General features: G+C 36.1%; 1 pseudogene; it reads right to left on the bottom strand.

Annotated features, from left to right (window-relative positions):
* Positions 1-6,281, bottom strand: part of LOC108293369 — a 55,349-nt pseudogene extending 49,068 nt beyond the window's left edge.
* Positions 6,282-13,820: the final 7,539 nt, after the last annotated feature.

Raw genomic sequence — 13,820 nt, forward strand, 5'->3', positions numbered from 1 at the left:
TTCCAAATTGCTGAGATAACAGGTGTGAGCCACCACTGCTGGTCTAATGATGCTATTTTAATCACAAAATTCACAAGCTACTTGAATTTCCCAAGGAGGCAATTCTCCTCAGCACTTACTTTCCACTTGTTAGAGCACACAGGTTCAAGCCACTTCACAAATCAATTAATATTGCAAACCATGCATAATTGTATAATCAATATATAAGTGTTATAGATTAAACATTCCATAACAAACAAAGTAACATTTAACACTGAGGAAGAAGATATAGGAGAAAGGGTTAACAAAGGGAGAACAAAGAAGACAAAAGGAGTCCTGGCCTTGGCCTGGTGGTTTGGTCCATAGGTCAAGATAACAGGAAGGGGAAGAAAAGGAAGAGCCTTCAATGTGGCACATGCCAAGTTCCTATCATGAGTGACTGAAAGCTAGTGTCAGTGAAGATGGCTGTTTTGAGCTGCAGAAGGCCTGCTCTTTTATAGTCAAAGTCCTATGGTGAGAACTGATGGAAGAAGAGTGTGCTTGTTTGTGTCCTTATCTGGTTGGATGAAGTCTTTATTGCTTTTATCTGCTTATTAAGCAAGACATTTTTATCTTTGTTGGAAAAGTGCTCTATGAAATATAAAATGGAGTCTTTTTCTAGGATGGAGTTAGTTGTGTTGGGTGGTGTTTTATATACCTCCCTCCTCATATTTCTATTTTCATTATTTTCTACAAAGTGTGCCTCTATATGTCACCCCTCTCTGAATGTCTAATGCAAGTACTATCTGCTTCTTAACACTGTCTTAATCTTAACTATATTTCATTGGGATAAATCTAAAGTCTAGTGTACTTATGATATATTAATATTATAGGAGTCAAGGAAAACGTACCCATTACTCCCTGAAGTTCTGCTGAAAATTAATAGGAAAAAAGGAATACAAATGTATTTAACTTGTACACATGGGAGCCTTCAGAATGAAGACCCTAACCCACAATGTAGTGCAGAATCTTCTATACCATCTTGAAGTTACAGAAATAATGAGATCTTGGATCCTGGCAAAACAGATTATGGAAGGTGGGAGAAGAGGAATTCTGTTGAAGAGCAACAAATGTTTACTGAGGAGAATGAATGGATAGGGAACAGAAATAACCTGGCAAATAGTTCTCTTTGGCTTTTGAATGCGTCGAAGAGACAGACATTATCCTGTGACTGGGGTCTGTTTAGGTGTGGTTACATTCTTGATCTTTTTTCCTAGAATAGATAATGAGATAACAGGCAGGGGAGTAAAAAAAACAATTGTTCTCCTTGGTGGGTCAAATAAGGCTGAAGAAACTTGAGAGAACAACTTTATCCTGTGCTTTTGGAGAGAAGATAGTGAGGGGAGGTAAGAGGGACCTTGAGGATTCTTCAGTATGTCAAAACACCATATTACGGAATATCACCAGAAAGTAGTCCCTAGTGGTATGCTATTTTAGCATGGTTTGAACACAGAACTGTGTTTGAGCAGTTTGAACATAGAACATACTTTGAGTATGGTTTGAACATGGTACTGTGTTCTTATTCATCACTTATTATTAGGTGGAAAACGAAACAGGAAGAGTGGCAACAAATGCAACTCACTTTAGTTCCACAGCTTCTTTTGAGTTTTTATTATTTCTTAGATTTAGGCCAGCTCTTTATTGGCTGATTTTGTCTTAAAATAATGAAGGAAATAAAAACATTTCACCCCAAAATATATTTATTTAATATATTTTGAGATGGCTGTTCAGAAAGCCAGCAAACAGAAGTATTGTATTACTCTTGTTTTCATACTGCTATAAAGAACTGCCCAAGACTGAAAAATTCATAAAGGAAAGAAGTTTAATTGACTCACAGTTACACATGCCTGGAGAGGCCTCAGAAAACTTACAATTATGGTGGAAGTTAAAGAGGAAACAAGGTACCTTCTTCACAAGGCAGCAGAAAGGAGAATGAATGCAGGAGGAACTACCAAATACTTATGAAACCATCAGATCTCGTGAGAACTCACTCACAAACAGCATGGAGGAAACTGCCCCTATGATTCAATTACCCTCACCTGCTCTCTCCCCTGACATGTAGGGATTATGAGATTATGGGGATTACAATTCAAGATGAGATTTTGGGTGGGGACCCAGCCAAACTATGTGAAGTAGCCCTGCAAAGTTTAGGGACATCTGTATCTGTAGATAATCTACCCTAATGCAGCCAGAGTTTCTCTGAGGCCTTCCCTTGTCCAGATCTAGGAAAGATTAACTGAGAGTCTGACAACTTTAAAAGTCTGAAAGAAACACTTACCACCTATTCTCTCTGAGGGCTGCTACCTGTGAGGTTTCGTCTACATAGCAAGATCACCTTTGCTAGCCTGGCCTCCTCTTTTCTTGCTCCCATGACCTGTTTTGCTACTATAACATGATTTACTACCAACATAGCCTATTTTGCCAGAATCCAAACCCTCATTCTTTGTGTAACCTCAAGATAGTATATCAGTTTCTGAACCTCATTGGCGGATTAATCGCTCCATGGATCTATCCTGTGTGCCTGTTAATAAATATTAAATATGCCTTTTCTTCAATTAACAAGACTTTTATGAATTGAGTTTTCAGCAAAACTTCAGAGGGTGAAGGGGAAGTTTTCCCTTGGCCCCTACAATAATAAAGCTTGTTTTTTTTGTTGTTTGTTTTTTTTGTAATTTGTACACCTAAGGAGCTGCTTCTAAAAACATTTTTCCGTTGAGCAAGTCACACATTAGTACTTCATTTATTTTTGTAGAGAACAACTACCTACAAGTAAGTTAATGTTTATTATAGTAATAAATAGGATAAAAACACTATTATTTGCTTCTTTTTATGAGCAGAAACTGAGAAAAACGTATTATTGGATTGTAAATCAGAGCTAATACTAAAGAAGTAAAAAAATATATAAGACAAAATTCCAGAAGTCTGTAAAATCCTGGATAAGATCTAGGTATTCATTTTTCCATGTAATGGTAAACATGTGGATTCTTAAATGATATTGGATATCATAAATTCAAGAAAACAGCATCAAAATTAAAATCCATCTTCATGAAAATTAATTAATCCATTTATTTTATAAACATTTACTAAGCTTCTTCCCTGTGCCAAGCTCTCTTCTAAGTGTAACCAGGAGAAGGAGCGGGGTCCTCCCAAAGACGTTCCCAGATCCGAGGTCCTTGGTCTCCCTTACCCCAAAGAATGGGGAAAGGGGCCCCAGAGGCCGGTCAGCTTACCCTTCAAATAAATATTGTGGACCCAAAGAGTTTTGCAGAGAGCGTTTTATTAGGGGGTGGGGGGGAGAGAGAGAGAGAGAGAGAGAGAGAGAGAGAGAGAGAGACAGAGAGAGAGAGACAGAGAGGGAGACAGAGAGAGACAGAGAGAGAGACAGAGAGAGAGACAGAGCTCCCACACTGTTGTGGGAAGGGAATCCGGAGAAGGTTATCAGTATAGGTAAGGAGCCCCAGAGTTTTAACCCTGGAGTTATTCCCTCCTCATTCATGATTTTGTCCAATGAGAGGAGTTCTTTCAAACTTCCTCTGGAGTGATTGATCTTTGACTCTGATACCGGATTGCCTGCTTGGTCCACAACAGAGCCCCCTTCATCCCAGAGCATTCTATGGGCTTTTTGAACAAAGAATCCCACCTGGATTCCTCTACCTAGCCCAGGAAGCCGGAAAGTAAAATAAAGAACTTTAGGTTCCCACATGGGGTCATGGATGGAGGCATGGTGCTGGGAAGCTCCTGCCTTTGAAACCACGCCCCTTGCAGACCCGAGAAGAGAACTTTCTTTCCTTAACACAGTCCATTATAAGCACTGCAGATATAGCAGTAAAACAGAGAAAAAGTTTTCTTGCCCTCAAGTAGCTTACATTCTAGTGGGGTGGGTTATGGAGACATGTTGGCTGCATATTGAGCTGTATTTTCCTTTATCCCCCTACAGAGGAATTAGACAATAAAATAAATTGGTAAATAATATATTTTTTATTCTACTGGGTGGTAAGTGCTATGGAAAAAAGGAAGTGGGGAAGAAAGATAGTGTTATGGGTGGTGAATCCGTATAGATCTGCAACAGCCTCAATTCTTGTTTTCTAAGAAGAAAGAATTCGACTGAGGAGGCATAAGGCAGAAAGAGAGACCAAGGCAAGTTTTAGAGCTGGAGTAAAAGTTTATTGAAAAGCTTTAGAGCAGGAACAAAAGGAAGTAAAGTACACTTGGAGGAGGGCCAGGTGAACGACATGAAAGACAAGTGCCCGTTTGACTTTTGACTTATGGTTTTATATGTTGGCATACTTCTGGGGTCTTGTATCCCTTCTCTCCTGATTCTTCCCTTGAGGTGGGCTGTCTGCATGAACAGTGACTGTTAGCACTTGGGAGGGGAGCATGTGCAGTGTCTTACCTCGAGTTGTATGCATACTCACTTGAGGCATTATTCCCTTACCGGTAGAATGTCCTTGGAAAGTCATATACCAGTTAAACTTCGCCATTTTGCCTCTTAACGCGCATGCTTGAGCCAACTTGCCCAACTTACCGGGAATATAAGGTTTTATAGGGAAGCTGCTAATCACCAGTTTCAGGTGTTTCTAACTATTGGGAGACTGCCTTTCCCTGGCGCCGACTGTGACCAATTATTATTTTAGAGAAACAGTGTGAAAACTGCCTGACCATCACCTGATGGTTGCCTGACATTACTGGTGTGTGTGTGGGAGGAAGCCCTCTCCTGCCCTGCTCATGCCTGACTAGCAACATACCCTAGCAATAGGAATTGTAGAGCTTGGTTTCAGGAGAGAGGTAATGCATAGGTTGCAATTTAAAAAATATCTGGCAAACAGTTTTCTTAGTTCATTTTATCAGATAGTCAGAAATAAAAATAAATTCTTGCTTAAAAATTTATCTTTGTTATCCATGATGCTTAATAATTCAAATTCATTTTACAGATTATTTAAGGAAGTTAATCAGAGCACAGCCCTTTTTTTCACAGTCAAAGAATGATAGAATATTCAGAAAAACAATAGGGGTAATTTAAGACACATGTTATAAGTGTTTTTTCCCCTGAAAGTGACTTCTCTCAGTGAATTCTTAAAAAATATGAAGGAAAGGATTTATCTTTGGGGAAAGAGCTTTAAAGCAAATAGTTTACTTTGAGCACTTAACTCTGACATTTTTTTCCTTGTTCAAATTCTTTCCTAAGGGGCCCGGGAGTCATGCCTTGCAAACCACAAAATGTGGTCTTTTTTGAAGCAGCTTAATGTGGTTTATTTTCCAACCTGACTCTGGTATGGAATCGCATTACAGAAAATCCACTTATCTTTTTTTTTAATTTTTTTTATTGATATATAATATTGTATACATTTGGGGGGTACATGTGTGATACTTGTATACAATGTGTAATGATCAAATCAAGGTAATTGGATTATCCATCATCTCAAACATTTATCTGATCTTCGTGTTGGGAATATTACAAATTTTCTTTTCTGGTTATTATAAAGCATACAATAAACTACTGTTAACTATAATTTCCCTACTATACTACTGAATACTATAATTTATTCCTTCCATCTAACTGTACTTTTGTACCCCTTAACTGACTTCTCTCTATCTCCCTTCTTCCCATCCAGCCTCTGGTAACCACCATTCTGTGTTCTGCCTACAGGAGATCCACTTTTTTTTCTCTCACAATAGTGATTTTAAATCTTTAATATTTAGCTATTTCAATATTTTAAAGTTTCTTAAATTAGATGCACAAGTAAAACTTACTTCTGCAATTAACTCTAGTAGGGCCTGAGTATTCTTTTTAGGGTTACTGTCTTCATCATTATCTTCATCACTGGTATCATCTTCACCATCATCCTCTGCTGATTCTGACAGCTTATCATCAATATCCTGAAAGGAATATTCATTATTTTTCTCCTACTTTACAATGACTGCATCTTTGCTCACGTCCCCTGTGCTTTCTTTTAAGCAAGAAGTTGACTGTAGGTCAGACTGTAGATTTGTTAAGACATCTTTTCTTTAATACTCCTTGAAAATACTCTATTTTCAGTATTCTTTAAAGAGACTTTATTTTCAATATTTTTAGAAAGGACTTCCTTCTTTTCTGAGAATGTCTTAGCTACATTTAGAGAGATCTGCATTGGTGAGGTATTAAGTTTTGTTGTCAGTCTTGGTCTGCATCCAAAAAGGCATTTATCTGACATTGCTTCATTTGATTCAATCATCACTTTTTCCTTTGTATCAAACATAAGCAATCTGCCATTCTGTTTGTTCTTTGCTGTCCACTGGCGGCTCTCTCTAGCCGACCATCCTAAGGGCAGGCACCAAGAATAAGCCTGGCTGCTCCCACCGGGCTCGGGGCTCCTCACCACCATGTAGCCTTGGAGACTGCATGGTGCATGATCCCCTTATCTTAACTTAAACATTCCTTTCTACTGACTCCAAATTTTTAGATAAAGCTTAACTCTTTCAACAAATTTCCAACCAAAGAATTCCTAAACCCACCTATGACTTGAAAGCTCCCAATGTTTACAAAACTAAATATTTATTTAGAACAAAAAAGAAATTATAACAAATTACAAATATTGAAAAGCTGACACCAAGTCATGAAATCTGGAGCAGTTGTATATCTATATTAGTCTCTATGTATATTTCTATTAACACATAGACACAGTTCTATAATACATTTGTGCTGCACATTTTTGGCTCTGTATTTTTGATAACCTCTTCATATGTCAATAATTTTTAATATATTTTGCTATGGAATGTATAGAATAATAGTTTGTTCTTTATTATAATTGATAAAAAGTTTTACTAATCAAAGTTTAGAATATATCCTTTAAGCCTCACAACTCATGTATATTTTGCAGTTCTGTGTTTTACATTTAGGTCTATGATCCATTTTAAGTTAAGTTTTGTATAAGATTTGAGATTTCAGTCTAGATTTACTTTTTCCCCATGTATTTCCAATTGCTCTAGCACAATTTATTAAAAAAAATTCTTCATCCATTAAGTGTTTTTGTGGTTTTAAGTTTATTTTACTTAGTTCTTGACTTTATTTTATCAAAATGTTTTTATCTTACGTAATTACTAATTATTGATGAGAACTTTATTCATATAGTACATTACTAGCTCTGCATACATTTTTATATTCAACCTTGTGACCCAGTAAGTCATTTTCACATAAGGATATCATTTTTCATAAGTTCATTGAAAATTTTCTGCTATTACCTTTTTAAAAAAATACTTCTATCTCATTCTGTGTATTTGTTCCTTCTGAAATTTTTTTAGCTATATCTTGGAGCCAATCGATCTATACTCCATGTCTGGTGTCTTTTCTTACCTAATTCCCATTTGTTTACTCCTCTCCACTATCTTAGGGAAATTGATCAATTGGCCAATCACTAATAGTCTTTTCATTTCAGTCTAGTCTACGGTTTACCTGCACTATTTTTTTTTCAGTGACTATATTTTCTATTCCTAAGATTCTCCTTAGTTCTTTTACATGTTTACATGCCTGACTATTTTGGCTTTATATTCTGTTTGTATGCTTATAAACCTTACTTCTAAATCTTCTAAAAAAATAAACACACACATTCTATAGTTGCTTTTGTATTGCTCTATTATTTGTAGATCCTTGTGTAATTTATCCTCATTATTGATTTTGTATCTGTCTCTTGGTTATTCGTGGTGTATATGTTTTATAATTTTTGCCTTTGAACCTATCATTAGAAATTTTTCTCTTCTGTGGACATTTTTGAAATGCTTCTCTGGTTATTTTTGACTTGCTTTGACAGAATTTAATAATTTTTTGTTAGTGTGTCATCTCATGGCTTCCACCCTACTCCTATCACACAAAATTTGGAAATTGTACCCTCAATAACTGGCATTTCAGTCTCTTAAGGAGGACTTTTTAAATCTGCCTGTGGCTTGAGGTGAGCAGCTCAGTTTTGCCTGTGACCATAGACAAGTGACTTTCAGTGTCCTGTCAGCGAGAGAGCAGACTTTTACTTAGCAACATGAGGTGAGTCCATTTCTATCTTCATTGGCGACTGGAGATTATTTCCTCAGACAGGGATTAAAGCCCCAGTTTCTAATTCCTGTATTTCATCCTAATCTCTTGGTGGTATGCCTACTTTTAATTTCTGCTTCTCTCTCTTCATTCTTGAAATTCAGATGCCCCTGTCTTAGGATTGCCTTGTATAAAACTGACTTTTAAAAAGTCTATTTCCCATAACCATTTTGCTACCATAAGAAAGTGTTATGACCATACATAGTAATTACAGGTAGATAAGAACTAACATATACAGGGTTACATTATGAACACAGGGCCTTTTGTGAAGGTATGTGTTGAGGAATACCCAAAAAGGCAGGTGTCTAAACTTATATTATGGCTCAGCAAAGTCTCTTCATCTCACTCAGACTAAAAGCCAACATCATTTCAGATTTTGCATGACTGGGTCTTCTGTTACCTCTCTGACTTTATTTCTCCTTAGCTTCCTTCTGGCTCACTATGTACCAGTCATATCATCTTTTTTGCTATGCTCACACACCTCAGATGAATTCCTATTTTCGGGTCCTTGCTTTTGTTTTTTCTTCTGCTTGTAATGGTGCTCTCTCAGGATATCCCCATGGATCATTCCTCACCTCCATCTAGTCTTTGCTCAAATATTGCTTTCTCAGTGAGGCTTTCACTGACCTTACATAGAATTTCACCCTATTTAAAATTGTACCCCTTCACCACAACCCTCTATAGTCCTCTTAAATTTTTTCATAGTACTCACATTTAGCATATAACACATTGTATAACTTAGTTAAAAATATGTTCTCTTGCAATTTTATTGCTTAAAATTTCAGGGAGTAGTTTCTAAGGGGAAATTGGTAGTCAGAGAGAGAGAGAGAGTTTCTAGGGCAGTTCACACCTGAAAAGTTCCCCACAAGTCCTGTGGACCCTTTAGGGCACTTAGGCTCTTCAGCAGCAGCCCTGTGAATCTTAGTGGACTCAAGAGTAACGGGCTATGCTGTGTCAAGAACACTGTTTAAATGCAGTGTCATTGTTGTATATGGAGTTAAATCAATTATGTAAACTCTGTCCAGTGTGAAGCTGTGTCACCTCATAAAATGCGTAGCTGCAATGTTTCTGAAAACTTGATCATTAGCATGCACCAGAGTGTTTCAGGCCTGTTATATAATGGATTGATTACATAACAATAACAATATGTTTGCAATATTAAGTACGAATTGTTATTTTTTTCGATTAACTTTCCTAAAGCCTTATGTGGAAGATGTTTGGACAACTACAGAGGTTATTATAATCAATTTTTACTTGCCGGTGAAAGTCTTAAAGTACTTTGAAGGTAATTCAGACAAACTCTTCAAGGAATTCCAATAGTTCTGTGGATACAGGAAGTAGCTATTAATCACATGTAATATGTTCTAATAATTCTATTTTGAATTGTCAACTTTTCATAATAAGAAAATAATTTATTAGTGACATGAAGAATGAGTAAAATATAATCATTTGTGTTCAGAATTTATGACTGTACAGTCCTAGACATATATTTTTTTGCTTATTTCATTTCTATAACAGCATTTTAAAGTGGACAATATTTATTGTGCTTATCTAAAAAGGTATCAGTACATTTCTTATAACTGGTATACTTTTTATAATAATAAAAAATATTTTCAAATATATAGCATATAACATTTTGCTGTGATTTTTTTCCAATGGTATTGAAATTTGATTGACATGAGTATATTTGGAATATAGAGTATTTACAAAATGTGCTATTTAGTAATTTTAATTTCTGTAGTTTATTTCTTGTGGACTCTATCTGTGGCAGCTTTAATAAAAACAGTGTAGAACTTCTTGTGCATAATTATATCTCACATTTTACATACATTTTTCCTCCCCAATTCTTTTTAAAGGAATGTATTAGGCCATTCTTACATTACTATAAAGGAATACCTGAGACAGTACTTTATAAAGAAAAGAGGTTTGATTGGCTCACAGTTCTGCAAGTTATAGAGGAAGCATGATGCTGGCATCTGCTCGGTTTCTGGGAAGGCTTCAGGAAACTTACAATTATGGTGGAAGACAAAGGGGGAGCAGGCATGACACATGGCCAGAGCAGTGAATAGAGAGAGAGATAAAGAGAGAGAGGTGCTACACACTTTTAAACAACCAGATCTCATGAGAACTCTCTCACTATCAAGAGAACAGCACCAAGAGGGATGGTGCTAAACCATTTGTGAGAACCTGCCCCTATAATTCTATTACCTTCCACCAGGCTCTGCCTCTGACATTATTGGGGATTACAATTCAACAGGAGATTTGGGCGGCGACTCAATTCCAAACCATATCAAGAAATATAATAATTTGTGCAAATTCTGTATAAATACTAGAAAGTAGGGAACATTGCAAATAGTAACCTCAAATTTCTCAAAGTTATATACAATATGAGACCAAGTCTATAGAGGCATTGTTATCACCTTGATATCCAAAATATGCAAAGGAAAAATCCTCAAAGGAGGTAATTCCAGGGACTAGTAAAAAACACGTGGAGGGAATTGGTTGGGAAGGATGGATAGAAAACTTAATCAGTATCAGCATACTAAGGAGTTGACCACATCCTTCACTCTAACACTTAAAATCTTTCAGAAGACCCTTAAATAATACTGCTTAGAGATCAAGAGTTTTTGGAAGTTGGCCATGTAGAAGTTAATCTGTCTCTTAGAAAGAGATGGGATTTATAAACTGTCACTAGTACTCCTAGAGCATAATATCAGAAGTCTCTGACCATTAGATCCCAAGAGATAACTTACACATGTTGTGATCCAAGAGCAGGAAATGGATGCATGTATTAATCAGCAAAATTCTTAAATATCTTGTTGCCCAGAACTCATGTATGCATACAACTTTTTCATAGTTCTATTATGGAATAGGAAAAAATATCTGCCTTTCAGTGCATTAAAAAGAGATGAAATGTAAAATGCAAAAATGGAATTTCCTTATTGTCCATTAATCCTGCCTCAGCAAAGTTTAAAAAAGTCAAGATTAGAAGACTTTATTCTTTCAAAGCAATTAGCAGCTAATGTCTATGAAGCTTGACTTTAGGCTTGTCTTTCTCTTTATCAGTTCCTTCAATTTGATGGAGATAGAAAACTATTACAACTTCTGGGAAAGAAAACGAAAGAAACCTCACTAATAGAGATTTGAAAAGCATTGAAAGGAATATCTAATCACTAGGTAAAAAATAAAGGGAGGTGTATAAAAACTCTTTGATGGCTCTGATTCTTTGTATTTTGAAATTTTTATCTGATTCATTTTATAAATAGTCAATGAACTAAATAGAGTCAACATAGAATAGGGGGACATTTCAGATTTTGGGAAGATATTCAGCTATGGGAATGCGTAATAACTAAAGTAAGACCCTTACCTACAGTGGATTTTTAATGAAAACAAATATGTCAATTAAATAGGAGGTACAACGCCATCACACAAAGCTGAGTGGATTTTCCATTGCACAACTCCAGGAGATGCCATTCACTTACACTGCCAGAGTCACACAACTTGGTGGCCCTGGGTGATGTTCCAGATAACCCAGGGCTATCCCAGAAAACGTAGTAAAAAGAAACCATTGAAAGTACTAGAGACTGTGTTGTGTGAATCCTTAGGCTGACAGGTCCCTTCTAAATCTAGTAAAATTCAATTACAAGATACATATTTTGATATAATGTGATATATGCATTCCAGAAATGTAAATCTCACATATTATACAATCTTTCACTAAAAATGAAAAAGGCTTATCGGAAACTAAGATAGGCACAGATGATTCAAAATTGCTGCAGCTTCGTAACCAGTATATTAACAAAAATAATAACAATTTTAACCAACATAGTAGCACAGTTAAAGAGGACAAGAGGACATTGCATCCATAAAAAGGAAGCAATCTGAAATCAGAAATAACAACATTCAGATAAAATATATAAATTTTAAAATACACTCAATAACATGTTGGATATTTCAGAATATAAAATCAGTAAATCAAAGTCTAAGAAATTATGCCAGCACTCAAAAAATGGGAAGGATAAATGCATATTATGAATAAAATGATGAGACATGAAAAAGTAATACAGACCATTTGATATGGTCTGGCTCTGTATCTCCACCCAAATCTCATCTTGAATTATAATCCGTATTGTAATCCACATGTGTTGGGGGAGGGAACTTGTGGATGGTGATTAGATCATGGGGGCGGTCCCCCCATGCTGTTCTTGCCCGCCTTGGCCTCCATGTGTGCTGGGATTGCAGGTGTGAGCCACCGTAAAAGCTGTTAATAGCTGAAAAGAAGTTTCCTTTGTTCTAAAAAAACAAAACAAAGGATCGGCAAAATTTTAAGTGAAAAATCAAAAAAATTATTTCAGTCTTCTATTAGCTTAGTCAATGCAGTTAATTCCTGTTCTACTTGATATTCATGAACATTTTAGCTCTCCATGAGTCCTTAAAGTTTTTCTTTTATTCTGATGTCATGATCTCCAAAGCTGTCAGAAACTTGTATTCAAGAGCACCATTAGAGTTTTATAGCTGATTACAAAAATACCTTCTATGAAGGACCAAAACAAGACAACAATTGTCCGTGGATAACAAAAGGTTTTAGGGCAACCATCTTCAAAGACATCATTGACAAGAAAATTCGTTACTTCTGTGGCACACAATGACATAACAATTATTACTGATAATGTACATTGAATCATATCAGAATTATAGGAGTTTCCTATGATTTTGGAACACATACCTATGACATGTTTATACAAATACAGCCCCCCTAAAAAATCAAACACCATTTCATATTTGACAGTATTCCCTGTATAATTTTTATACCAAATGAACCAAATTATATCATTTTTGGACTTTAGGGAACTTAATATTTTAAAGGATTAATTAGGTCAGAAAAAGAGATAATCCATAATTTGATTTTGGAAAGTCTGTCAAATATCAAAGGTTTAAAACGCTTGGTATCACAGGTCATTGTAAAATGAGTCATTCATTTGATCAAAGTGATAACTCAAGAATTTCAAAAAAAAGGCAAAAACCTTCATTCTTGGAGAGAGGAGACTTAATTTTCCAAACGATAAGCCTAATAAAAACAATATGAAGCCAATTGCATTTATTTTTTAAAATTTCATAAACAATCTATAAAATTTTAATTTTGACCATAATATCTAACTTCCATAAGCATTTTATAACCTTTACTAAGGAGTTGCTCAATGCTGCAAGAAAACCTTGCTTATCTGACACAGGGTCCCATATGCTGGTCTTGCATCAGTGTGTCTCTAATACAGTGATTAATTTATAGAGAAACTAAACTTCTTTTATCTCTCAAAGTTCGCCCTTAAAAATTCACATGCCCACCTCTTCAGTGATAGTCCCTGGGCCTTGAAGAGCTGAATAGCTTTAATTTCTGGAGTTTCATAGTTTAATTTCAACAGTTGATTTTGATTGGCATCTTCTGCAGGGCCTGAAGATGGGGTTTTAATTGCTGTCAGTGCGTAAATTGTAGCAGGATTTGGTGTCCTTTTTAGACCCAGGAGTCAAAGCCCTGTAACCCAGGGTCACGCGTACTTTAAAGGCACATACAAAGAGATACACTGATGTAATAACCTTTTTTTTTTTTTTTTTTTTTGGGACGGAGTTTCGCTCTTGTTACCCAGGCTGGAGTGCAATGGCGCGATCTCGGCTCACCGCAACCTCCGCCTCCTGGGTTCGGGCAATTCTCCTGCCTCAGCCTCCTGAGTAGCTGGGATTACAGGCA

The sequence above is a fragment of the Cebus imitator genome, unplaced genomic scaffold (genome assembly GCF_001604975.1).
Source record: "Cebus imitator isolate Cc_AM_T3 unplaced genomic scaffold, Cebus_imitator-1.0 Scaffold535, whole genome shotgun sequence".
Taxonomy (NCBI): domain Eukaryota; kingdom Metazoa; phylum Chordata; class Mammalia; order Primates; family Cebidae; genus Cebus; species Cebus imitator.